We start from the raw sequence: 27880 nt of genomic DNA, 5'->3' as shown, positions 1-27880 counted from the left end.
CCTTCATACACATAAATGGATGGGTCTGTGGTTTTGCAGATGAAATGGGATAATATATGGGAGAGCCACCGTGACAGGGTCTGGCAAGGAGCAGATGCTTAAAAAATGTTTGCTGGGTTTGAATTGCAATCAAGCTGGATCAGAAGGCCACATACACACAGTTCTTCGACGAGTCACCGAGAACTTGGCTGCCTGTGTCCTGCCTTCCCAAGCTGGCACGTGCTGTGGTAGCTCAACGGGATGGCCCGGGGGAGCAGGAAGGGATTCCTGCAGGCTGGTGACTCACCTATGCCCCTTGCACACTCCCCCGAGGGGAGAACACAGGGACTCAGGGCAGGCTTTGCTGCAGCGGTGACATCGATGAGAGTAGGAGGAACAGAGGTTTCTAGGTGGCAGGGTGGGGGTGGGTGCATTCCTGCGGGAGCTAGGACAGGACAAGGCTGGGTCCAGAGGGAACGCTGGGGGTACTAGAAGATGCTGCTCCCCAAAGCAGGTTTGAGTTACACTTCCCCGTGGCAAGGTCTGAGTGCAGGGGTGGGGGGAACCCCAGTCCACACGGATCTCACCAACAGGACTGAGTGCGGGGGGCGGGGGGATCCCCAGTCCACACAGATCTCATCAACAGGACAGGCCTTTGCCCAACCTCTCTTATGCAAAAACACACTTTCCTAACAGGAACAAACAATCTCATTCCCTCCCCTGATTCTGAAACACCAGCCGGGAGTGATGAGACCATACCCCGGTGACAGAGGGCTGGCTGGGCTCTTTTAGGCTAGTTGACTCCCCAACCCAGTCGTCAGAATGCTGGTGGGGAGAAAGCTGAAGACACAAAGGGTCCCAAGTTCTGGCTTGGCCTTGGCACTCCCCTCTGCACAATGGGGAAGGGGCATAACTAAATAGCAGGGGGGCTGCTGTGGGGCCGGCAGGTCCGGGGTGGGCAGGAGAGGCAGGCTGGTCAGAGCTACAGCTGGAAGGGCAGGCAGCATGCGCCCTTCCAAAGCCGCCTTGACAGACGATGGCAAGTCTGGTCATGAGACCAAGATTACTTAATGTTTGCGAACTGTGCAGGAGTCCCCTGCAGAGGAAGGCACCAGTTCCCTTCCTTGTCCCTCCACTGCAGGGACCTCTGTGGGAACACAGAGTCCTCTGAGTGCTCCCTAGGCAGCAGCTCCCCAAGGATGGCTGGATTGCTGGAGAGCTGGGGACAGTGGGCTACGGCGTGAACTTGAACACATTCCTGCCTCTCTCTGGCCTCAGTTTCTCCAGCTCCAACAAAGGATAGGCCCTAGGATGCCCCCTCCAGCTCTGATGCTCAGTGGCCAGACTGTGGGCATCGTGGTACCCGGAGTCCCTCCTAGCTCATCTTTTCCTGCCTGGGGGTGGAGGTGGGGGGCTAGAGGGATGGGGCTGTTTCTCTTCTTTCCTTTCAAACCCAACTGCTGGGCTCTGGCCGCACATGGGTTCAGGAGCTTGGCCACCGTACCAGCCCAAGGGAGGGGCCAGGCATAATGCTGGGGGCAGAGGAGAGTAACCAGAGGGGCACTTCTGTGTCACCTCAGTTCAGACTTGCTCTGAGGGGGCTGCACAGGCCAGCACGTGGGTGGTCTGTGGGCACTGACCACAGAGTGGAGCGGCGGCTTGTCAAAGTGCATAGCCAGGCTCCTGCTCCTAGCGCAGAACAAGTACTTCTCTCCCCGCCCCCCCCCAATTATAGAGCATGCTCAGAGCAAAATGTACAGAGCTGACCAGGCAGAGCAGACTGCTGTCCCCATGAGCCTGATCGCGTGGACAGGCTCGGGGGAGGGGACACCCACTGTCGTCTTTCTGCTCCGTTTGCTCCAGGAACAGATCAGCTGTGACAGTTGAGAGCTCGGCAATTTAAAGTGGCAACTCCCTGGCAGAAACATGGGGGGGGGGAGGTGCTCCCCATGACTGGGGTGGGGGTGGGGACAGCCTTGACTCACCTCTCCAGCTGTCCCAGCCCCCTATACTGCCCAAGGGCAGCCCTTCTGGACAGGGCAGGGATTTCCCATAGCCAGAGCCCCCTGGCCCAGGAGGGTCCCACCTCAGACTGGCAGGTGGGGCAAGGTATCCTACACCTGAGACAACCCCCTCAGTTCTCAGACCGCCGCTGCCTCCTGTCCCATTTGGGACTGGGTCCAAAGACTGACGAGGGCTGTTTCAAGTGCTCAAGCACCGTCACCTAAGGGGACTGCTGCCGGGCCCTAGGGTCTGACCCAGAGCGGCCCCCAGTTATAAAAACCATCCTCTTGCCCACGTGGTGGCGGGAGGAGGGGTTGCCCAAGGTCATAGAGAGGGTCAGGGGCAGAGCTGGATTCGGACCCAGCCCCTCCAGTCCAGCCCAAACTCCTCACTCCCTCCCTAGACGCCGCTATCTGGCTCCCAGCGAATTCCTGAGATGCCTCAACCTCCCGCCCGCAGGCTCCGGACCTAGGACACAGTGGCGGGATTTCTCCGCCGGGAGGCAGGAGCGGGGAAGAGCGGGGAGGGGAGGGAGGGAGTGCGGCGCGGGGGTAGGGGGCACAGCTTCGCTTGGCGACCCTCGGGGCCTGGATTCACGTTTCCCCGCCCCGCGGAGACAGCCAACTGCATAGACGCGGAAATGGAGCACCCTGAGCTCCCCTCCCCCCAAGATCGCGCCTTTAGCGTTCACAAGGTTTCGTATAAACGCTCCGCATAGCCGCGGAGGCTGAATCTCCTGCGTCCTCACCGCTCGAGTCCCGGAGAGCGACACCCGCAGAGCCCCGGCTCAGAAAGACTGGCGTTGACGCACCCCAGGCCCTCCGGGCAGCCGGAGTAACCCCGGCCCCCAAAGCCGAAAGCCCGGCGGCCTCTGCTCCCTCAACCTCTACAACCGGGAGACCAGTGTCATCCCCGCCACTGCGGCCTCGGAACCTCCTCCCCGGCCGGGCTCCGCAAAATCGCCTGCGATCACCCCTCCCTCCCCCCGGTTCTCAAGAGCTGCTCGCGCGTCCGTGTAGCCGCGGCCCCGGGGGCGGAGCTGCCGCCCAGGCCTCTCCGCGGAGGGGACTCCTGGACGCGGCCCCCGCCACCCCCAGCCCCGGGCTAGACCCGCACCGCACCGCACCGCACCGGCCGCCGCCGCGCGCGTCCCCCGCCGGCCCGCCTCCTACCTCGCGGGTCCGCCTGCAGCCTCCGAGCGCGCGCCGTCCCCGCGGCGGGAGCGGAGCGCGGGCGCGGCCCCAGCGCGTCGGGCCGGCTGGGCGCGCGGGGGGGGGGGGGTGGCCCGGGGGCGTCGGCAGCCCGAGCCCGAGCCGGAGCCGGAGCCCGAGCCGGAGCCGGAGCCCGAGCGCCGCCGGCCCTCCTGCCCGCGCCACCACCGCGCGCCGTGACCTTGGCTGCGGCCTCTCCGCGCCCGGCCTCAGTTTCCCCCTTTGAAAGGTGTGTGTGGGGGGCGGTGGGGAGGACGGGTGCCGCCCCGGCCGCCGACGTCACCCGAGCTGGGACGAGTTGAGGGCGCTCGGGTCGGTGGGGCCTCTGCAGCCGATGGGCCGGGGAGCGGGATACACACAGTCCAGGCGCGTTGGAGGGGGCACTGTGGCCCCAGCGTTTCCCTCAGACTCCCCAAGACCCCTAAACAAACACCTAGTCGCCGCGGCCTCACCCCAAGTCCCTTGGCCCCTCCCCCGGGGAACTGCAGCCCCTGCAGGCACGCAATGCCCAGCCTCCCTCCCCGAAGCCTCCCCAGTTCACAGATGAGAAAACTGAGGGCCAGAGAGGGGCAGCCACTGGTCCAGGGCTGCACAGCGGGTGGGGGCTGTTCACACCCACCCTGGCACCACGCCCCCTGAGGCCCCTCCAGGACCCGCGCTCCTCGTAGTAGTTCGGGAGGAGGATCTCGGCCTGCCGGCCTGCCGGCTGCACGCCTTATTCCACAGTGAACATTGACTCAGCACCAACTGAATGCTGGGGATGGGCCTCAGTGGTGTGGCAACTGTCATAGAAATGGGTGGCACAGTCTGAGAAAGGGACCCAATCCGTGGGGAAGAAGTGGCATAAATAGGAGAGGCTGGGCCTGAAAGAGGCAGGAAGGGGGTGGCATCTCCGGGGAGGAGTATGCTTAGGAAACAGCAAGGATGGGAATGCGCATTGCCCAGTGTGTAGGGGAGAGAAGGCGGGTTCTGAGAGCCTTGAACACCAGACCAAAAAAAAAAAAAAAAAAAAAAAGGCGTCTTCCTTTCCTAGGCAGCAGGGAGCCCCCGACCAGTTTGGAGCAAGCAAGGACGTCAGCGGTCCGGGCTGTGTTTTAGGAAGCGCCCCCTGGTGGCCAAAAGGGGCGACACAGTAGGCGAGAGGGACGCGTCTGCAGTGGTCCAGCTGTGAGGAAGCTGGCTTAGTGATGTAATGAGTCAGGAGACTCGAGTCTCTGCCCGCCGTGCCACCCACAGGCTGTGTGACCTTGGGCAAGGCACTTCCCCTCTCTGAGCTTCTGGGAGGGAAGGAGCCTGATTTTCAGCTCTGATATCTCATGACCCTGGATATCGGGGCCAGGTGGGAGTAGCAGACTGTAGAATTCAGGAAGGAACAGACAGATCAGAGGTTCAGCACTTTATGGGACTTACTACACTTACTTGTACTACTACTCTCCCAATTTTACGGACAAGGACACTGCAGCACGGAGAGGGTAATTCGCCTTTCCAGGCTCACACAACTGCTAAGTGTCTGAATGCAGGCCTATGCGGCTACAGTCTAAATGGGGGGCCTGACCACCTCAGTCTCTTGTCTTGGAGCATTTATTGAACACCTAAAGCATTCCTGAAGTATACAAGGCACTGGTGACAGACAGACAAATAAGGAACAGCCCAGCTCCTAGTGGCTTTTCCTCGCCCTGTCTCACAGCAAACCCGACAGTGGGCACCCTGGGGGATGGGCTTTTGGGGCAAAGCATGAGTCCCCACCCCGAACCTCCTCTTATGTTCTTCTGTATGTTGGAGGTTTTGTTTTTAAGAACTATGAATTCATTTTATAGTTTCAAAAATATTTTTAGAAAGGAAGAAGAGATGCTTGTAGTTTTAATATCTGAAAATGTTCTATGAGAGAAGCCACCTCCTTTAGTTAGCAGTGCCAGGAGTGAGTTACCTGGCAGGTTGGAAGGCAGGGGAGGGAAGTGAGAACAGCAAGGGTTCTAGAAATCGTTCAGCCTGGGCGAGTCTCATCACCTCTCTGAGCCTCACTTGAATTCATCTGTAAAATGAAACTAATGATAAAAATCTCCACCCTGTCTCCCTTCAAAGGCTGCTGTGCAGATTAACCATGATACTGTGTAAAAACGTTGTGTCAACGTGCATTGTATAAATATTTTTATTTCCAGAAACCATGAAGGAAAATATTGATCAACTCAACTATGTAAAAATTAAAACTTCTGAATAGAATAAAAAATACCGCAAAGTTAAAAAAGGCAAATGGCAAATTAAAAAAAAAAAAATTATCTGCAGTGCATATGCCAGAAGTTAATTGAGGAAAACGAGATGAACGTTAATTTTCCTCATACAGAAAGAGCTCTTTCAAATCGATAGGAAAAGATGATGAACCAACTAGAAAAAAAGAGTAAAGGATAGGAACAAGCAGTCCATGGAAAGATTCGATCGCATTTGTAATTAAATGCATATTAAAGAAATACAAGTCAAAATATAACATACCTGTCACTTTTTGTAACCTTACCAAGTTGGCAAAAACGAACAAGTTTGGTAATACTTTTGCTGTTGAAGGGGGGATGCATGTACTCACCAGCACTGTCGGGTGAGGGGCAAGGTAGCGCCACACTTTTGAAGGGTGATGTGGCAAAGGTCTGCAGCAGGCAAACATAAAAATTCAAGGATAGTCCACAGTATTCTGTGTAAGCAAACGGAAACGGTATGAAGACCCGCAAGCGGGGCTTTGCTGGGATGGACTGGGATGATGATGATTGACCTCAGGCAATCCGGTAAGTGGGAAAAGCAGGTGCGGTACGGCGTATGGTATGTTACTTTCCGCGTCAAAAAGACGGGGGTCTCCTGTACATGCTAGTACATGCATCTATTATCTCTGACAAGGACGCTTAGGAAACGGGAGCAGCAGTGCCTTCAGGAATGGCATGGAGAATTGGGGACGGGGTGGAAAGGAGCCTGGCTTTTCACTGAAATGTTCTGTTGAAATGTTTTGTTTTGTCTTGTTTGCGCTACAGGCACATACTACCGGTTTTTGAAAAGTAGGTTAAAAAAAATAATCATTTGTGAAACTGGGCGGGGAGTTTCTAGGCCCTGCTCTGACACAAGCTGGGGTTGACTCCCTATGTGACCTCCGTGCAGGATGATGTCCCTCTGAGCCTCAAGGTCCCCTTCTATCTAGTGGACAGGAAGCGCGAGATAAGAGTTCCAAGGCTCCTTACAGCTCTGACGCCATGCCAGCCCCAGAACCTTCTCACCAGATAAGCCAACCAGCTATGGAATGGCTGCTGGGGAGGTAGGGGGCTCCCCACCCTTGGACCTGTGGCAGCAGAGGCCAATGGTCCGTTGGCCTGGGGATGGCGGCTTGTGTGTCTTCTAAGACCCCTCCTGGCATGCCCATATGCTGTTCCTTTTTCCTTCTCCCACTCATGGTGCCCTGCCCGGAAACTCTTAGTTCATATTTCCTCTCCAGGTTACCCCTGGCAACATCCCATCTGTCTGGGTTGGAGGTCAGTTCTGGGGAGTAGGGACAGATGACACAGTCCTAGGCACCCATGTGGGGTTGAGATGTCAGTGGGGCAAAGCCTTATGCTGGGAAACCAAGCCTCTTACCCCATCCAGAGATCAGCCCTGGCCTCAGTCCTGCTCCTTTCCACCTTCATAGACAGCCCTCCATCCCCACTGCCTCTCTGGTTAACCCCCAGTCATCACCCAGAACGTTCTGTGGCTCCCCATTGCCCACCAAACCAAGCTGACACTCCTCAGCTGGACATTCAAACAGTTTGCATTTTCTGGCCTCAATTTACCCTTGTAGCCCTTCCCTCCATCCATTATGTCTCTTATTTAAAGCAATTTCCAACAATACAGCTTTAATTACATCCCTCCCTTGCTTAGAACCCTTCTATGGCTCCCACTGACCTGGAGGATAAAGTCTAAGTGTCACCAGCCAGACCCCAAGATCTGACATACACTGCCCACCTGCTTGTCTTACATTTTCCCTTAAGCTCTTCTTTCCGGTTTGCCTCTTTTTTTTTTTTTTTTAAAGATTTTATTTATTTATTTGACAGAGAGAGAGACAGCCAGCGAGAGGGAACACACGCAGGGGAAGTGGGAGAGGAAGAAGCAGGCTCATAGCGGAAGAGCCTGACGTGGGGCTCGATCCCAGAACTCCGGGATCACGCCCTGAGCCGAAGGCAGACGCTTAAGGGCTGCGTCACCCAGGCGCCCCTCCGGTTTGCCTCTTAACACAGGCAAATGAAACCCAAAACCAGCCCTCAGGCCATGGTGACTGTCCTGCTAAGACCTCCCACTGGCCTAGACAACTCAGACCTTTTGAGCTAAACCCCCTACTCATACCTGGGCAGATGGACCGAGGAGTGACCTCTGGTATGACGTACCATTACCTCTACCTCATTATATGTTATATACATTATATGTTACATAATGTATGTCTAGGCACGTGCTCCCTTATGTCCGCCTCTACACAGGATAACGAGGCTTCCCTGTCAAAATATTCATCCTAACCCTAAACAAAAGGAACACATTCACCCTCTCTCGGGGAGTCACAGCTCTGGAAACCATTCCCTGTGATCTCCTTATTTGCTGCAAATAGAAGTTTTCTTTGTGTAACAACTCAACCTGGTGCAGTTTCTGATTCACCCAGGAGCCACCTCACTTTGGTTCGTTTACATAAGCTTCTCAGGTTAGCATCAAAACTGGCTTCTGCCTTCTGGCCCAGCCACATCTGCAGCAGCTTCCCCCAGAGCCAGGCTATACTTAATGCCTTCTCAGCACACTGTGCTATTTCACAACATTGAGTATTTGCACATACTATTCCCTTGGCTCCTCAATATATAAAGAGTTCTTACAAATAAATAAGAAAAAGCCACGATCCACTCAAAATAAAAATATCCAATTCATCTACCTGGGTAGTTCAGAGAAAAAGTCATCCAGGTGGTTGGGAACATGCTTTTGTTAAAATGGAAGGGGGTTTTTATCTTCATGCAAATGACATTGAAAAAACTGTATCATGGTCAAATGATTTTTACAAAGGTGTCAAGAACTTACTAGAGAGTGTAGTTTCTTCAACAAACAGCACTGGGACAATTGTCTACTACATGCAAAAGGAGGCATTTGGACTCTTCCCATCATCCACAAAAATTAAGTCAAAATGATCAATGGTCTAGATGTAAGAGTTAAAACTATAAAGCTCTTAGAAGAAAACATAGGAGCAAATCGTTGTGACCTGGCATTAGGCAATAATTTCTTAGATATAAAATGACTTCTTAGATACAAAAATATCTTAGATTTTTTTCTTAGATATAATGATTTCTTGGATACCAAACACATAAGCAATAAAAGAAAAGTTTGATAGAGTGGTACTTTATCAAAATTAAAAACTATTACGTTTCAAAAGACAGCATCAAGAAAGCAAAAAATTAAGCCACAGACTGGGAGAAAAGGTTTGCAAATCATATAACCAAAAACCAAAACATCCCGCAAAGCAAAGCACCCCACAAAGACTCGTATTTAGAATATAAAAAAACTCTTGTGACTCAATAACAAGAACACAGCACCCTTAAAAGATGGGCAAAAAGTTTGAAGAGGTATTTCACCAAAGGAGATATATGAATGGCCAAGAAGCACGTGAGAAGATGCTCACGATCGCTAGGCATCAGAGAAACTCCAATCACAACCACAGCGAGGTGGCACTTCCCACCCACTAGGATGGCTGTCATCAAAGAGACAGACAAGTGCGGGCGAGGATGTGGAGAAATCAGAGCCCTCTTACACTGCTGGTGGGCAAGTAAAATGGTGCCGGCACTTTGGGAAACAATCGGGTGTTTCTTACAAAGTTAAACAGTTACTCTACGAACCCCTGGATTCTACTCCTAGATATTACCAAGAAAAAGGAAAACATATGTCCCCGTGAAAATCTTGTATGCAAATATTAGTAGCAGAATTATTCATAATAACCCCCAGAGCGGAAACCACCCAAATGTCCCGCGACCGGGTCTATCCACACGATGGACTATTATTCAGCCATAAAAAGGGATGAAGGGCTGCTCCGTGTGACACCCGGACAACCCGGAAAACGGGAGGCGAAGTGAAAGCAGCCGCGCACAAAGGTTATACGCTGCATGGTTCCGCTGATACCGACATGCTCAGAAAGGCAAATCTCTAGAGACAAAAAGTACATCTATGGTTATCAGGAGCTAGAAGAGGGACACGGCCTTGATGGGGACTAGAGATGAGGCTCCTTTTCAGGGTGATGGAAATAATTTAGAATAAAATTGTGACGTTTATACAGCTCTGTAAATATCTCTAATAATCATGAATTTATGGGACATCAATGACATCTTGGAGAATGAGTGGTGACCGAATGTAATGCAAGATCTGGATTAGGGAAAACCTTGACATGAGGGCATTCCCGAGACAACTGGTAAAGGTGACTATAAATTGTATATTAGATCCCAGTCTGGTGTCAGTGTTAGACTTCTTGAATTTGACTTTTGAACCATGTTTACGTAACAAAATGTTCTTGTTCTTAGGAAACAGACACCAAAGTACTATTCAGGAGTAAAAGTCATCGTGTTGCATGACTGCAATGACCTCTCCAATAGTTCTGGGGGGGAAAACACTATTGTGAGAGAGCAAAATCTGGCGAACATTAGTAATAATGAATTTGGGTGAAGGGTGCAGGGGAGAAGGCTGGTTGGTTTTTTTTTTTGTTTTTTGTTTTTTGGGTATTATTCTTGCAAGTCTTCTTGTAGATTGAAATTATTACGAAATAACTCTTACAACTCTTAAAAAATCCACACATAAAAAAATTATTGCATGGAACCGGAAGACCCCTGAGAGTAAACCCATGGATTCGAAAAGGAGAAAAAGCACCAATCTAGTTGTGAACACAGCTCCCATAGGGACTGCCCCCTGCTCATCACGTGTCTCTGAGATCATCCCCCACCCCCATCCCCCAAAGACATAGCTAGAAGCCAGAAGGCAGGGTTGGGACACATGCCTGTGTGCCCCTCAGCTTGCATTAATTCATTAATTCATTCATCCAACAGATATTTGAGTGCCTGCTATGTGCCAGGAATCAGCGGGGACACATACAAATGTCCCTGCCCTCATGGCACTGATGTTCAGCTGGGGTCAGGGGAGGGTCCTGCAGGAGGAGGAAGGCGGTGTGCAAACCCCTCTGCTCTGTCCGGGCCCAGTCTGGAGAGCAGGTGCCTGAATCATCTCCATTCCTCTGGATAATAAGGAAGTCAAATTCTGTCCCCACAGAAAAGAGGGTCCCTGCTTTTGGACACTGGGGTCCACAGCCTAGAGGGACCAGGCAAAAATGCTGGGTCACCTCAGATTGGCAGAGCTCAGAACAGAACTAGAAAAACAGCTGCTAGGGAGGGTGGCTGCAGGCTGTGAGTGTGGAGGGGTGTACGAATGGGGGGGACAGGGTGTCAAGGGAGAACCTCACTCTCCTTCCACCACAAAAACCAGCAAGGGGCTGGCCAGAGTGCTAGCCAGGCAGAGCTATCATGAGGTGCCCCTCCCCCCATTCCGATCCTGGAAGTCTCGGGGATTCCCAAGCTGGGAGCCCCTGGATTATTTTAGGGGATCTTACATCCCATATGCACACCCAATGCTGCTGGTAGACCAAACAAATACTGTTTCACACATTAACATGTTTCAAACCAAAATAGAATCTGTTGTGAATAAAATTCATAGACTTCAAATTCATCTGAAATGGGTTCTTGGTGGCTTATTGTAATTTTTCAGCCATGGATACTAACATGGGGGTGGGGAGGTTGCTTCCAAGTTTTAGTGATGTAGAGGCATCCTGCTTTTACTGGAAAAGCCTGGAGAGTGTACTTAGAGCCCCCCTTACTTCACAGTGGGGAGGACAGGGTTGGAGCAAGGGGCTGGCTCCAGAGGGGGTGGTCCTCAGGCTCCCCGCTCAGCACACCCTGGGTGCTGGCTGCCTGAGGGCAGGGCGGCTGGGAGCCAGGGGCTGGAGGGGTGCCCAGTAGGGCTGGTCCTGCTCACACCCTGGCACCATGTGTTATCAGATCTCCTGCCCCCAGGAGACTGGGAGGGAGCCCCTCAAGAGCAGCGACCAGGATAAGGCCGAATCCCTTCCGGGTCCCAAGCAGCCAGCACAAGGTCAGGGTGACCACCAAGGCGGGCAGGTAGGAGGGCAGCGAGATGAAGGGGGCGGAGCTGGGCTCAGGCCAGCTGACTCCTGGCTCTCCCCTTGCTAGCTGTGTGGCCACTGAACACTTGGAACGGGGCTAGTGCAGATGGGGAACTGAGTTTAAAAAAAACTTCATGTAACTAGTTAAAACTGAAATAGCCCCATATGGCTGGTAGCTTCCTTCTGGGGCAGGGCAGCTCTACGGGCTTACCAGTAACACAGAACGAGACCGCTGAAGTGAGCAGTGGTTTGGCGCCACTGCACTCCCAGCAGGGATTCGTGGGTCCCCGCCTCCCACGAAGGCTGGATGCCGGAGCAAGCCTTGGTTCCCTCAGCTGGTCTGGCTTGGGGACCACGCACTTCTGGTGGGTATATAAACCAGGGACTCTGTATGTCATGGGCAACCGACAGGTCTTCAAGGGTAATTTTACCAGGCTGGTTTGGGGCCTTCGTACAATGCGTATAGAACTTGCTTTGCTCACCCTAACCTTTGTGAGAGAAGTACCCAGCAAAATCCTAACGATAACATATGCTCTGATTACAAAATAGGGCTACAAATTCCCCCCATCCTGGCGCCCAGGCCCCTCTGCCGTGGGACTTGTCCCTTCCCCTTCCCACCCAGAGGGAGGTTTATGTCCCTTCCCCTTGGTCACGTGATTTCTTTGTACACTCGAATGTGGCAGAAGCGATGGTTGGGCCGGTTCTGAGGCCGCGTGTGCCTCAAGAGGCTTGCACCTCCATACTCATATTTGTGGAATGCTGCCCTTGGACCTCAGTGGATAGAAGCTGGATGCCCACTGGGGGCCACGTGGAGGGGAATGGAAGGGACCCCAGGTACAGAAGCTGGCTGCCCACTGGGGCAAGGGGCCATGTAAAGGGGTACTGGGGTGCCCCACCACCAACTGCAGACATGTGAGTGGGGCCATCTTGGACCTTCCAGGCCCAGCCGACCCTCTAGCCAAGTGTGGCAAAGGAGTGAGCCCCGGGAGACCAGCCGAACCACCCAGATTTTCCAACCCACAAGAAGAAATCATTGTGCACAAGAAGAAATCATTGCTGTTGTAAGTCACTACATTTTGGCTGGTTTGTTACACAGCTAAACGAAACAGGTACATTACACTCATTGGTAGTGAGACTGTCTGTGAGTGTCAGCTCAGGGCCAGCCCGTGGCCGCAGGAGCAGAACCACGGCCCCGAAGCATTCCCTGCACCCTGGGCAGGGAGCCTGGGTGTCCAAGAGCAATCTCTGAGGCTCCCAGGGGAACTTATCTGTCCTTTAACAGGACAGAGACTTGAGTGGGGCCAGAGGGAGGCAGCCTTGGGGAGCTGCCCTGAGGTTTGCACTTGGGCCAGGCAGGCTCCGACCGGTCACAGGCAGGACCGGAGGAGCCGGGGTGCAGAGGGTTTCTAGGTCAGCACCATCCTGCTCCTGGCGCATTTATGAAGATATTTGCCTAAAGCCACCCTTACCCGGCCCTGCCCTCTCCCAGATCCAGCTTCTTGGTCTTCCCTGCTATTCGGCTCCCCACCCTGAGGGCAGCAGATACCCCACAGACACTCCTCCAACTCCCAACTCAAGGGGATGCCGGCAGGCGGCTGCCACAACACAGGCAGGGATCACAAATCTTCGTGCAGTGAGGATGGGGGTGGGGGGTGCCGGAGCTGTCAGCAAAGGACTCCACCTTCAGTGGACATATTGTCCAGAGGCACCAGATGGGGCCCTTCTCCCATGACTGGCCCAGCAGCCGTATCCAGCCTCCAGATGATGGAGTAGTGGGGGCACCCGCTGGGGGCCAGCTGCCACCGGGAGGAGGGCAGACACCGGGGTGGGAAGCATGGGAACACCTCTCCACTTATCTGACCCACTACACTGGTCGACCCTCCAATTTCCAAAGGCACGTTCAAATCTGGGTCCCCACTCTGATGCAGCCACTTTCCAACTAGCAAGGAATGTGGACAAGTGATTTGGCTGGCCTCAGTTTCCCCATCTGCAAAACAGGGTGGATATTCCTACTTGACGGGGTTGCTGAGAGAATTAAATGAGCACCGAGTAGGGCCCGACACACATTCAGCATTCAGAGAAGGGCATGTTGTTCTGGTGGCTGCTGGGAAGCCTCCGGCCGCCTGGCTCCTTCCTTTGCGCTCCCGTGTCACCCCGCGGGTGTGTCAGGGCGCCATGTCGCAGCCTTGAGGTGCTCACCGCGGCCTGCTTATCTGGGACATCTGTGTGTGCAGATGAAACGTGGCTTGTTACCTAGTTCTTGACTGAAGTTTGGGCCACGACTTCTGGTGTCTCATGTTGTTTCTGGGGCCCCACCTCTTACCCCATCACCATTGGTCAGGAGCCCCCAGTGTGTTAAGCTTGTCACGGGATCCACCTTGCCAGCCCCTCCCGGCCAAGCTCACAGAGTCCCCTGACCTGTGGGAGAATGGCTTGATGATTTCTTCGAGGCCTTCCAGCTCTGACTTTCTCTGCTGCACCTGCTGGGCAGCCATAGGAGAGAGGAGGGACACGACCCTTCTATGAACCCAGTGGACCAGGAAGGTGCCGGTGCCTCCGCGAGCACATCTCATCTCATCATGGAGGCAGACAGAGCAGGCAGGGGGCCCGTTGTGAAGCCCTTGGGAGCTCTGGGTCCTGCCAGCCTCGGTTCAGATCCCATCCGTGACATTACTGACTGCACGTGGCTAGGGGACTTAACCTCACTGTCAGTTTCCTCCTCCATGAAGTAGGGGTGTTACAAGTGCTGCAGAAAAACAGACCCCCTTTGGGTTAGTGGGTGCGTCTCCACTTCAGTCGGGGGATTTCAGTGTGCCACGGCCAGCAACTGCTTTTTATTTTTATTTTATTATTATTATTTTTGAAGATTTTATTTGACAGAGAGAGAGCACAGGCAGGGGGAGCAGCAGGCAGTGGGAGAAGCAGGCTCCCCGCTGAGCGGGGAGCCCGACACGGGGCTCAATCCCAGGATCCCGGGATCATGACCTGAGCCGAAGGCAGTCACTTAACCAATTGAGCCCCCCAGGTGCCCCCCAGCATCTGCTTTTTATACCCACGAACCAGCCAGCGTCAACAGGGCCCAAACTAGGGCAGCACGTTTTAGGGACAGACGTCTTTAGGATTTCAGCACCAGATTTTTTTTTTTTTTTTTTTTTGGACATTAAGAGTGTTTCCTATACTAAGTCATCCTAGAAACCAGCTACAAAGTCTTTCCATATTGGGTCTCACTCATACCCAATAGGCCCCCCCAGCGCTGAAAGCCCACCGTGACAGCACCAGATACCAGAAAACGACATGATCTGTGTGAAGGGCCCGACCGTGCCGGCACACGCTGATGCTCCCCCCAGACCAGCTGATGTTATTATTTGTGTCCCTGTGTCTCCAGAGAGGCCAGGGCTCCGGGGAGGGGCGGCGGCCTGTCTTGGGCACATGGAAGTCCGGGCTGGGGTTGTGACAGCACTTGAAGGTAAAATGTGGTTACTTACGTGGTTCTTAGAGGTTCTGAAGTTTGGGGCTGAGCCCAGCTGCCTCTCCCTGTGGTCCCCCTCTACCAGCACCACCTGCCACCCTCAGTCAGGGGCTCCAAGGGCAAGCAGCAGAGGTGGCTCGTGACCACCATGCTGCCGGACACATCCTCTCTCCCCCATCATCATCCCCCCATCATCGTTCACAGGTGGGCCTCAGCTGGCCCTGCCTCCAGCAAACGCTTAACGCATGAGATAGAATATCCCCCAGATGGGACCCTCAGGCTCTCACACCGGCCCAGCCAGACTCCCTTCTCGGGGAGGGATGCTGGAAGCCCCCCCCCCTCCTTTGCGTCTGAATTCCCTGGTGGCTGTCTACCCTGCTCTCCCTCTGTCACCAGCCCCATCCCCCATCTCTACTGGCCTCCTCCTTGTCCTCTGGTGCGCTCCTCAGAGAGGCTCTTGCTGACCATCTGACTAAAATGGCCTCCACCAAGTCATTCCCTGCCCCCCATCAACCCATTTATCTTCCTCACTGCAATGCCTGAAAGTATCTCCTTCAGTTGTTTGCTTACTTATTTCCTGTCTCCCTCCCCCCCACGGCTCCAGGGGGAGGAGATGTGGGTCTGACTTCCTCACTGTTTTCAGCAGGGCCTGGCACACAGTGGGTGCTCAGTAGACACTAGCTGAATGATTCATTAATAGAATAGCTCACTTGGTACGCTCCCAGGGCAGAAAGAGGAGCCACGGAGGCAGGGGCATGTCCAGCTGCCCAGCGGGAAGGAGACACACCAGAAAATCCCATCCCAGGGGCGGACATTCTGTTAATCTCTGCAGTGACCGCTGAGGTGGTGATTAGTAAGCCGTTTTCTAGATAAGGCAACCGGAGGCCGAGAGAAGTGAAGTGACTTGCCCAAACTACACAGCTTATACACAGAAAGAGACCCATCTCGGGGCGCCTGGGGGGCTCACTTGGTTAAACACCCGACTCTTGGTTTTGGCTCAAGTCACGATCTCGGGGTCGTGGGATCAGCGCTCAGTGGGGAGTCTGCTTGAGAGTCTCTCTCTTAAATAAATACATCTTCAGAGAGAGAAAAAAGCTGGGTCCTGGGCCCAGCTTTCTTAGGATCTACAGCCGCATAAAGGAGAGTCCACCGAGCAAAGGAAGAAGCTGCAACAGCCAACATGTACTGCCGCCTGCAAGGCACTGACCCAGGTACTTCCAAGCTTTGTTCATTTGTCCGCTCTGGGAGGTAATGACCGGCCCATTCTGCAGATAGAAAACTGAGGCCCAGAGCAGCTCTGTGACTTGCCCTAGGTCATACAGCAAAGCAGCAGCCCATCTAGGCTGGGTACTCAGGCTGCCAGGCTTCCCCATAGGGTGATGACAAAGGTGAGGCATGCTGTGCCCCCCCACTGCCTCAGTTCTCCCTTTGTGCAATGAGGGTGTGGACAGAATGAACTCTGACCTGTATGATGTCATCAAGGAGGCGGGACTCTTGCCTGGGAAGCCTTAGGGCTGAAAAGGGAAGTGAGGAGTGGCTGTTTCCCCATCCCACCCGCTCCCCACCCTGGCCCTGAGCCAGGTGGGTGGTTACTTCCCTTTGACCACTTCCTCCGGAAATTCCCCAGGAAATGCCCCTGTGCCCATAGCCTGAGCAGAGGTCCAGCCTCCAGTCCCAGAAGCCTCATTCCTTGCATCCTCCTGCTAAGGTTGCCCGGAACAGAAACTAGAAGGCCCACTAATTAGCATGCTCATGTGTGTGTGCACATGTGTGTCTATACATATACACGTGTGCATACACACAAATTGCTGTGTGTGTGTGTGTACATATATACTGCTGATTAGATCAATTGTTTTACCTACATAAGAAAACAACAATGAAAACTAGGGCTGACAGTGCATTGGGGCACACTGTACCTCTCTCTCTCAGGGCCCCTTCCCCTCCCCTCTGTCTGTGAGGCACCAGCCTCCTGCCCCATCCTCTGCCTCCGGTCTCCCCCCTGCCACTCTGTCCTCCACTCAAGCTCCCATCCTCCACTCAGGGAGCTTGGGCAAGCCTTGGGCAAGCCACACTGAGCTTCGAGCTCAGATCTGATGCCTTCGAGGCAGTGGAGCAGATGGTTAAGAGCCCGGGCTTTGGGGTCCAGCAGATTTGGGGTCTGAGGCCATTTGCTACCAGTGTGACCTTAGGCAAGCCACTCTATGTCCCTAAGCCTCGGTTTTCTCATATGCAAAACAGGGATCATGAGAAACCCTTCCTAATGGGGCTGACACGAAGGGATGTCACACATCGGGTCACTTAGCACAGCGCCTGGCAGGTCTTCTCAGCTCACAGTGGGGGATGCTGGATGTTTCTGCCTGCCCAGCCACCTTCTCACTTCAGGTGAGGCACCCCGATTTTCTTTGGGGAATCCCCCTCCTCCACTCTTAGTCCATCTAGTTTGTGTCAGCCGAGTCCTCCCTGACTCTACAATATTTCATCCCCTTGCCAGAGTGACAGGCCCAGGGATGGGCATGAGACCCCAGCTAGACCAGTGAGAGTCTGTTCTGGGAGTTCTGCTGGAACTGTTTCTGCTGGTGAAATCATGAGAGATGAAGAAAGAGAAAAAGACGCCAGTGTTTGGAGATAGAGTTTGAGCCCCTGAATCAAACTGTACCTGAAGCCCTCACTGTTACAGAAATAGAAGACAATAAATTCAGCATTTGGCTTGAGACCATCTGTTTTTGTGGTCTGTTTCGTGCAACCAAAAGAGTGCTGGCTAATACCACCTCGCTGCTTCAAAACCCCGGACGGCTCCTCTGTGCCCACTGAGTCTAGCACTCTGGGCTCTGGGCCCCACCAGCCTTCCATTCGGGCCTCAGTTCTGGGCTTCATCCTTCCAGACTCCGTGCCACCCAAGACTGACGGCTGTTCCCCAAACACACCATGGACACTCAACCTACAGGTTCTCCCCAAATTCTCCCCCACTCTCCACTTGCCCAGTGTTGCCACTCACACGCTAGACCTGGCTCAGAGATCACCTCCCCCAGAAAACTCCTCTCAATATCCCTCCACCGCTCCAAAATGTCAATGGCACTACCCTGGCCTCCTTCCACTCTCTAACTCTATCATCAGGGTATAGTCTACTCTTATTTCCTTTTCCTCTTCAAAAAGCTTTGTCTTACCATCTCATTTAAAAAATGAATACCTTGGAGACGCCTGGGGGGCTCAGTGGTTGAGCATCTGCCTTCGGCTCAGGTCATGATCCCAGGGTCCTGGGATCGAGCCCCACGTCGGGCTCCCTGCTCAGTGGGGAGTCTGCTTCTCCCTGTCCCTCCCCTCTGCTCGTGCTCTCTCGCTCTCTCCTTCTCGCTCTCAAATAAAAAAATAAAAAATCTTTTAAAAAATAAAAGACGAATACCTTGCATCAATTAAGATTTGACAAGTTCAAAATTTGGTTTTAACTCACCAAGTGCATTTCCTGAACCTGAAGCCTGACCAGCAGACACAGGGCCAAATGACCAGGTGCCTGCCCTTGGTTGGGGGGCTGTTATAGTCTGAACCAAATGACTTCCCAGTTGGCTCAAGTCTGGGCTTGAGAAAACAGCAATTTTTAAAATGTTATAATTAAACGAGACTATTTCTTTTCCTTGGGGCTAATAATCCTTGACATTTATCGAGCTCTTTCTATGTCATTGCCCACGGCATGCCCTCACTTCACAGACGATCCTGCGGCTCAGAGGGGTTATAGCAACCAAATGGGGGGCTGGGACCTGGCCCCCCGTCCTCCTGCTCCCCCCCCCCCGTGTTCTTCTGCCTGGCTTTCCTCAGCTACAAGTGAACACACTGTGTGGGGGGCAGCTCAGAAGCGGGTTAAAAATTTGCCACTTAAAGCTCAACGTCCAGCTGGTTTGCCCTGCTCGCTCATGTGCAGGTGGCCCTGCACACCCCCACCAGCGCGGGGGGCTCTGGCTTCACAGCTCATGCCCGGCCCCTGGCTATGACGCGCCCCCTACTTTGCGGCCATCAGGTTTCGGATTCACTGTGTTTGCTTCTGGCTGCCTGTGTGATAGAGGCCTCAGTGGTTAGTGTGCCGGGAAGGTGTTTCAACATGTAACTGTTTTGAACACAGTAACTTCCCCATATGTCCCTGCCATGGGTGGTATCCCAGTAGCCTCTCGATGGCCGGTCAGAGACCACTGAGCCTGGCCAACTGGTATGTCCAAAATCCGAAGTTTGTGGGGAAACATGTTTGATTGACTTAGATAAGGCGCTCTGTGCTGGCACCTGGTTCATTCTCTGCGAAGTGGGGATGAGGTAACCCTAGGGCGTGTCGTGCAGCCAGAATGAGGCAACATATGGAAGTTACAGGCACACAGCGGGTGCTCACTAAGTGCTCATTCTTTCCTGTCCTCGCTGCCTTGAAGCCAGAGCCACTTTTCACCCACATGTAGGCTCCGTTGCCCCCACCCCCTGCCCTCAGTCGCCCCCACCTCCACCTATCCCTACCGCTAAGCCCCACCAGAACTCCACAGCCTGGCCAGCCCCACTGTGTGTGGGTCTTGAGGCAACCTGGACTCCACACGGAACCCCAGCCTCCTGGCTCCCTCACTTCTCATTCCCCAGACCAATGCCTCCATTGCCTTCAAAATCTGGTTCAGCTGTCATCTCTTCTAGGAAGACTTTGGGGAGCCCATCCAGACGTGAACGCTGACATTCCTCCTCTGGTGTCCCATGGGCTTTGGAGTGCACACCGGTCTCAGCTCTGATCACCCTGTATGGTAACTTCCTCTTTTTTTGTTCCATCTCCCCCAGGGTACTGTCAACATCCCTAAGACAGAGATAGTGTGTTGCTCGTGGCAGCCTGGCCCCTGAAGCTGGCCTGTTGCTGGGTTGGGGAGAATTCTCTACATGCCAAGCACAGAAGCTGGGGACCCTACATGGAGCAGCCTGCTTCAAAATGAAGCCAGTAGGGAGGAAAGCAGAGATAAGAGTTGAGAAGTCCAAACCCATTACATAAATTGAACCCCTGGATCCAGCCATTCCTGAAGCCAGTTGGCCCTGCCCCAGACTTTTCGGTTCCATGAACCAATGAAGCCCTCCTTCTGCTTAAGCCTGTTTGATTTGGATTTCCTCTCACTAGCACTTAGAAGGGTCCTCACTGATAGACTGAGGCTAACCTGAGGCTAATCCAAGGTCAAATAGCTAAGAAACTAGCGGAGTTGAGACTCATACCAAAGTCTAGGCTCTCAACCTACTTCAGCAGCCTGTCTCTTCCCAGAAGCCTGCTGCATGGCCCTAGAGTCCAAGCCCCAGCTGACAATGGCCTTGATGGTCCCCGCAGGCCGGCTACAGCCTGGAGACCTCACTCCGGCTGACCAGACTCCTTTTACCTCTTTCCCAGAAGCAGCTGAAATTACACTGTTACGGATTTCTGGGCATTGGTTGGCTCATCCCTCAAAAGGGGCTCATGACCCTCCCTCACAGACTCAGGCAGAAGGCCCAAGAGTGCCTCACACTGACCTGGCCCCTAAAGGACTCTGAGTGGAGTCTGCAGCATGAACCCTCCTACCTGCCCTCACCTGTCTGACTCCTGCAGATGCTGTGCTCAGCAGACCCTTTCCCCAGCTTGGGGGCCGCGTGCATGGCTGGCAGGCCTCCCAGCCCGGCAATAACCCCGCATCTGTGCTGGGGTTCTAAAGGCCATACTGCTCTAGCTCTCTAACGATGGGGGCAGGAGACCTGCATGGCCTCTGCCCACTCGGAGCCCAGGGGTGGGGGCTCCCAACAGGATGAGACTGGCAGGTCCCCGGGAGATGGGAGGGCCCGAGCTGGCTTCCTGACCCCGTGTCCCACCCAAGCCCAATCCCCAGGGAGAAGGCCTGAGGAAAATCCTCGTGCCTGGAAGGATTCAGGGTCTTCACGGTGTGGCAGGGGAAGGGACAGGCGGAGAGGACCCATCAACCCGAGTTTATTTGGTACCATGAAAGAATCTTTCATGCTCGAGGAGCTGGTGGCTCGGGGAAGGCCTGTGGCTTGACTAGACTCATGCAGGTGGGCGTGCGGAGCCAGGACCCAAACCAGAGCTTGTCGGAGGCCGACATCTCCACAGCGGGAGCCCGCTCGCAGGGTCAGCAGAGGTCCAGTGTGACTGTCAGGTGTGAGCAGATTCAAGCTGAAACAGTCACGTTATAAGTGGGACTTGGTCTGGGGACTTCCAGAAGGCTCAAGGGAAGGAGCAACTGTGGAAGTCCCACGTCTCTCCTCAAAGCCTGGACTGCCCTTAGGCAGACAGCAAAGCTCAGCCCCCCGCACCCCCGTCTCTGCGGCGAGCCCCAGGAGCCCACAGCCCGTGGGCAAGACTCCGGCCCTCTCTGGCCACCGCCTGCTCTCCACATCAATTCCAGATCCACTCACTTTTCCATTTGGTAACTGCTTCATCCTAAGCATTGGTATCTATGAACTCATGAATCTGGTATGCTGGCTGGTTTTGTTCCCCAACAGGCGATATGTATCTATGAAAACAAAACACACCCAACCAGGTACGCGTCCCCTGCCATGCACGCCCTCCTCCTGCTGCCTCCTCTGCTTTAGCACTCTTGTAGCCCCAGAGACAAGACAGTGCTTGGCCCACAGCAGGTGCTCTGCAAGTCTGTCGAATGATTGCCTTCATGAATGAATGACAAGCCTGACACCCTGCAGAGTCACGGAATGCTTCACGGCTCCCGACTCCACCTGGCTGTTCACAGGTGAGCACAGAGGACTCAGGAAAGAAAGGAGCTTGTCTGGATCCCAGGTGAGCCCAGCTGTCCTGGCTCCTGGTTCCACTCTTTCGGCCCTACCCCCAGGACTGCAATGGGCCTTCCTCCAGGACAGGTGCTGGCACCCACCTGGCCAGCCTCCCCAGCTTGCCCCCAGGAGCCCAACAAAGGCAGGTAGCTGCTGGAGACTGTTGAACTGGAGGCCAGAGCCCTGGGCTCTGAGCGGCCTGACCACCCGGGGTCCTCCCACGGCCTCCCTGGCTCACTGGGGTCGTCAGGAGGCTCTACCAATGTGTCAGAGGAAGGCTTTGTTGACCTGAGAACAGAGAGCCACCCTGGGAACTCTCACTCCTGTGGCCAAGCCTACCCTGACCCCAGCCCCAACTCCCGGAGGCCAGTGGGGCAGACAGCCTCCTCCTTAGGACTGGACTCCAACCCATTACAGACGGAAAAACTGAGACCTAGTGATAGGATAGTCATGGGATCATTCACCCCAGACAGAGACTGCATGATGCGTTGAGGGGCTCGGAGTCACTCTGGGTTCAAGCCCCAACTCCCCACCTTATACCCGCTATGGGGCATGCACAGATCTCCCAACACCTCTGTGCCTGAGTTCCCACGTAACCAAAGCGTGCCAGCTATTGTCCTTTCCAAGGCTGTACTGAGGTTCCACGGGGAAGCAGAGCTGGGTGGGGAATCTCCCTGAGGGGCAGGTGGCCCCAGGCCCCCCCATGTTTCTCAAGGGGATTTCCCAAGGGACAGCACCAAAGAGGCTCACTGAATCTCTCTCATTCTGTGTATCCAGAGCTGCCCATCCACTTGGGGACTATGTCTGAAGGCCCTCCCGGCCCTGGGGGATCTACAGATCCTCAAGGTTCTACTCTGGATCATTTTGGAAAGAACCTTCTGCTCCCTCTGCCCTGGGCCTTCTCGTGCTCAAAGTTTATGCTCTGTGGGGTGAGGGGGCGGCAGCAGGGAAAGAAACTGCACCAACGCCACTGCAGGGGCCCTCGGCAATGTGCAATCTCTGTGCGACTCAGTTTTCTCAGCTGGAAAATGGGCGTGGTTCCTTCTCAGGGTGGTTAAGAGGGGCCCTAGACCTTCCACCCCCACCAGCGCCTGGGGCTGGGCTAATGCCCAGGGGAGTGAAAGAACTTCCCTCACACAGCTGAAGCTGCCCTCCTAGGCATTGGGGGGAAACACCTGAGGCTCTCTGGGCCCAGGGTGGGCCTCTGTGCCATCCAGGCAGTGAGGAGAAGTCACAGAAAACATTTGGAGAAACACTGAACACCCCGATGAGAGCCCCAGAGACCCTGCCACAGCAGGCTGCCCTGACCATCAGCAGCCCCTCACAAGTTTCTCAGGCGGCTGAGACCTTCTCCCTCCCCCAGGCTAGAGGGTTGTACTCACAGTGTCACAGGGGAGAGGGCGGAGGTCTTCCTGGAGCCCCAGCACCCTGCCTGCCTCCACGGCCCTTGGGGACGAGCGCTGGGCCCTCCCCACTGCAGGGTCTGACGTCTGACTTCCTCCCTGTTCAGCCAGCATCAAGGAAACCACGCCCTGGGGAGAGGGTGCCAGGCACCCTGGGGCCCCCGCCCACCTCTGACTGGGCCCCAGACACTCACTGCCCAGTGGGCTCCTTCGAGGTCCGGCCAGTCCGGATGGCCTCAGCAGGCAGGCCCCAGAAACTCTGGTCAATTAATAATACAGCTCCCTCCCTGGCCAGTCTCGTGTGGCCGATCGCATTTCAGGCCACTGGAGTTTCTGGTGAGGCTGCTTTGTTCGGAGTGCCTGCCCAGCCTGGGGCTCTGGCCACAGGGGTGCTGACACTCTCACTGAGGGCCAGCCTGAGCAGGCGGGACAAAGGCGCATGACAGGTGGCCCTGGAGAGACGCTGTCCTACTTACTCTGAAAGCAGCTCCGGCCCAACCGGGACTGGGGTGGCAGGGGCCGGACGTTCCACCTCATCTCCCTATGGCCTCTGTGCCCTCAGCTCCCCCCCCCCCCCCCCCGCACTGGTGGTTCCCCCTGGAAAGCCCTTCTGCCTGGCCCACCCTCATTCCCTGAGGCCCCGCCCTGGCCCCTCCTCCAGGAAGCCTCCTCACCCCCAGCTGGGAGGGATCTGTTCCCATCTGAATTCCCACTGCCATCGTCTGCCAGTCTGTCTCCTCTGGGTATCAATCATCGTCTCTCTTCTAGACAGTGGCCACTACGGCCTGATTGGTGTCACGTCCCCCCAGCCCACACCCCTCCCTCTCCACAGTCTCATTTCCTTACAGCAACTCCAGTGATTGTTTTAAAACAGAAAGCACATCATGTTATTATACTGCTTTAAACCCTGCCCTGTCTCTCCCCCACCCCAGGAAACTCTCAAGTCCTCACAAGGATCTGGCACTGCCAGACTCTGGGGACTGCCCATTCCTTCCCTCCTGGACCCCTGCAGGGCCTCCTCCATGTTCTTCAAACAAACACACCGGCCATTCTCCCGTCTCAGGGCCTTTGCACCTGCTGTTCCCTCCGCCTGGAATGCTCTCCCCCAGGTCTTCCTAAGCTCCCTCCTCCCTGCCACTCTCAACTCAATGCCACTCCCTCAGACAGGGCTTGCTTTCCTCTTTCTCCTTCTTAAAACAGTTTTACTGAGATCTAATGCACGTTCTACAAAATCCACCTATTCAGCACGCAACGATTTCCGTATATTCACAGAGCTGTGCACACATCACCACAATCTAAGATTAGAGCATTTCATCATTCCAAAAAAGAAACCCTGTTTGCATTACGCAGCCCTTCGCCCCCAGCCCCTGGCAACCGCTGCTTTACTTCCTGCCTGTGTGGGCTGGCCCACTGCCAGTGGTCTCTGTGAGCGGCTTCTCTCACGTGCATAATGTTTCCGACGTGGCTCCGTGTCGTGACGCGTAGCAGCACCTCGTTCCTTTCCGTGGCTGCGTAGCATTCCATCGTGTGGACAGATTCAGTCTGCGTGCTCTGCAGCCCGTGGGCAGCTGGGACAGGCCTTTCCTCACCACCCAGGTCCCGTGCCCTCTCTGCCCCAGTCACTCAATCCACCCTCCCCGTTTCATCTTCTTGCCTGTAATTCCTGTCCGAAGACACCTCCCATCCGTTTGCTTGCTTACTGCCTCTCTGCCCCGAACGTCGGCTCCGTGGGCCTGGGCCGTTGCCTTACTCCTTGCCATATCCCGGCGTCTGGCCCAGGCCTGATGTGGAACAGGGGCCCAACAAATATTTATCGGCCGACTGAACAAAGCTTTTCCAGGGAGATGCCGGTGCCATCTCCCTGCCCGGGTCAGAGGACACCTGCTGCCCTCGCCAGGAAAGGCCTCAGCCATGACCCAGCTTGGGGACCAGCAGCTTGAGGCCCTCGAGCCCCAGGTTCCTGCTCTGTCCAGTGGGATGGTGGCTCTCACACGGTGGACATTAACTGGCTAGATGTGAGGCCGGACACTGAGCACCTGGCACAGGTCTTCAACCCCACACAAAAATTAGATGGGGGCGATGGGCCATAGAGCAGCATGGGGATGGGCGGGGGGTAGGGGGAAGGGAGGGGAAGGGGAAGGCAGGCCTGCAGGGCTGAGGCGGTAAGTCCCATGTAGGAAAGGGTAAAGCAGCTGCCAGAAGAGTCCATGTGTGCTTTGGGCAGTGTCTGTGCAAGGGGTGGTGGCAGCTGGGTCAGCCCTGCCTAGGAGCTCCCATTCCATCCCATCCCATCCCATCCCAAGCTCCAGACCCTGCCCAGAGAAGGACAGGGATAGCCGGGGCCTGTCCAGAAGGGGAAGGACGTGGGGAGGGGACTAAAGACCCTGTCCTCAGCCTCAGGGAATCCTGGCCACTACAGGCTCTCCTGGGACAGGGAAGCAGATGGGCTGGGGGCCCGGAGAGCAGGGCCGGGCCCCCCAGTGTGTGTTTGTGTGTATCGGGGGGTGGGGGCACATCATGGGAAGAGGGGTGTCAGCTCCAAGTGGGAAAGAATTTTCTTGCATCAGAGCTGCCCAGCCCTCGCCCAGGCGGGGAGGCGGTGAGCTCTCTGTCCCAGGAGGTGTGTGCACACGGCCTCCCGCAGAGGGCATCAGATGGCTAATTGTCCAGGAAGCTCCCTGGAAGCTCCCAGAGCCTGGCTGCCAGCTGCTCCCAGCCCTCCTCCCCAGACGCACCACGGCAGGGGAAGGGTGGGGGTGGGGCTTGCTCAGCAGAACCCCCTGCCCCACCCCCACCAGCACCCCAAGTGGGCTGCCTCTGTCCACCAGGCAGCTCCCCTGCCCCATTAGCCCTCAAGGCACAAAACGATCTGCCGTTCCCAAAATAACACCAGATGCAAAAGTGATTTTCCAGCCCGGCCCCAGAGGCTGAGGATTACCGATACCACAGACTAAGGCCCGTGACAGACAGGAGCTTAGAGGTGTTTGCTCAGAGACGGAGCCACCATGCAGCACCTAGCCTGCCCGGGCAGGCCCACGGCCTCAACTCATTTAATCTCACAACAGCCCTGGAGGCCGCTTGCACCGTAGAAAGGCGCTGGACCGGGATTCGAACTCAGGCGGGCCTGACTGCCGAGCGGGCGTTCTCTACTCCTGCACTGTGACCCTGGGACTCAGGGGGACGAAGGGGACAGGCATCACAGGGAGGCGCTCCACTGGGAGCCCACCAACGGAACCCATTTGCGATCTTCCCAAGAACCACCTAGCTGGCATGTCACCCAAGGAAACAGGCCCAGAGGGCTTTAGCAACTCGCCCCAAAATGCGTATCTGAACAACCTAGCTCCGCTGGCTCTGGGCCCTGGTGCGCGCCGCTCCTAGCTGTCGTGTTCTCTCTTGGAGATCTGGGGCCAAAGGCCCAGAGACCCTGCCCCCGGCTTCTGGGCTGCAGTCACTGAACCGCTGGGCAAAGGGCCAGGGCTGGCTGGCCAGCCGGCAGCCTGCTCCCCGCACACACCTCTTGCTTTTCCAGATGTAAGCGGGTCTGGGCCAGGGGCGACAGTCTCGGGCGGAGGGGAATGTGAAGACGCGAGTGGAAAACTATGTGCTGTCCGATTGCAACCCTCCAATTTGTCACTGTGGCTGCCGCCAGCCCCGCCTCAGGCCGCAGACCTGCTGACTCAGGTCTTCCCTGGCTGCTGAGGGGGGCTGGGATCCCAGCGAGCGCCTGCTCTGTCCATCTGTCTGTCTGACTCGGAGAGTCACCTCGGCACTCCTGGTGGCCTCCCAACAAAACGGGGTGGGGGTCCAGAGAGCCGAGCGAGTCTCCTGGAGCTCCCTGAGGGCCACCTTCTCCAGCTAAGCACGGAGGTACGCTGCACTGACAGGTGCTAAGTGGGGGTTTGGGGCCAACCCAGTGCCAATTATGGTGTCCACACCCACCTGGTGCTGTCTTTGGGAGTAAGACGGCCACCCCACCAGTGTTCGTACCAGCCCTGCGATACTGGCCTGCCCAGTTCCACTGTTGGGCTACTGGGCCAAAAAACAATCTCGGAGCACTTAGCATGAGCCACATAAGGCTCCAGCCCATAGCCCTGACTGGTAATTATCCCCTGGGCCGTTATCCCCACTCTGCAGATGAGGGAACTCAGGCGTGGAGTGGCTGGTCTACCAGGCCCTGTGAGGCCGTGCTACTCCTCCTTGGACTGGGTGAGCCTCTGGCAAAGCATGGCAGGGCCTCCCAGTGCTGGACCCCCTGCACCCTGTAAACAACACTTGAGGTTTCCATAGTGCCAATCCCCGGAAACCGCAGGAGAGAATGAGACACAGGGAAATCGAGCTGAGGTTGGAGGGGAAGGCACACAGCACACTCACCACAGTCCGGAGACTCACCCCCTGCCTTGGCCTGCCTGGCCGAGGCGCCAACCCGACGAGGTCTATCCCAGGGTCTAAGGAGGGACAGGTGGCCCCTGACTCACTGCTGGGGTGAGCTTTCCTCTCTCTGTTCCCACAGCCAGCCACATCCGCATCCAAGAGAATGCCTCATCCCTCACTGTCTGCCCTGTTTTCCCAGAGCCAGACCCGAGGACTATCCCTGCCATGCCTCCCACCTTCACCCACCCACCTTTCCAGGCCAGAGGCCCAGGGTCCCAGACCCTCTCACCCAGCAGCAAAGACAACCGCGGCCACTGTAATGATGATTTCCTACCACGGTGAGTGCGGGCTGAGGCGCTAGGTTTCCCCTTTCTCTTTGGCTGCCAGGAAGCGCAGCAATTTTCACCTCAGCAGAAGAACCTCAGAACCCTGCTTATCTCTGTCCCATGCTACTTTTTTCTTCCTAGGTCATGACATTCTGTTC

The 27880-nt window shown here is 55.4% G+C and overlaps 1 protein-coding gene across 1 annotated transcript in view; it reads right to left on the bottom strand.

The window, feature by feature from the left end:
• IQSEC1 (IQ motif and Sec7 domain ArfGEF 1) overlaps positions 1–27880 on the bottom strand; it is a 376503-nt gene that overhangs the window by 88255 nt on the left and 260368 nt on the right.

Source organism: Ursus arctos, unplaced genomic scaffold, assembly GCF_023065955.2.
Source record: "Ursus arctos isolate Adak ecotype North America unplaced genomic scaffold, UrsArc2.0 scaffold_14, whole genome shotgun sequence".
Classification (NCBI taxonomy): domain Eukaryota; kingdom Metazoa; phylum Chordata; class Mammalia; order Carnivora; family Ursidae; genus Ursus; species Ursus arctos.
The sequence above is the reverse complement of the archived record's forward strand: the minus strand, read 5'-3'. Positions and strand labels throughout refer to the sequence as shown.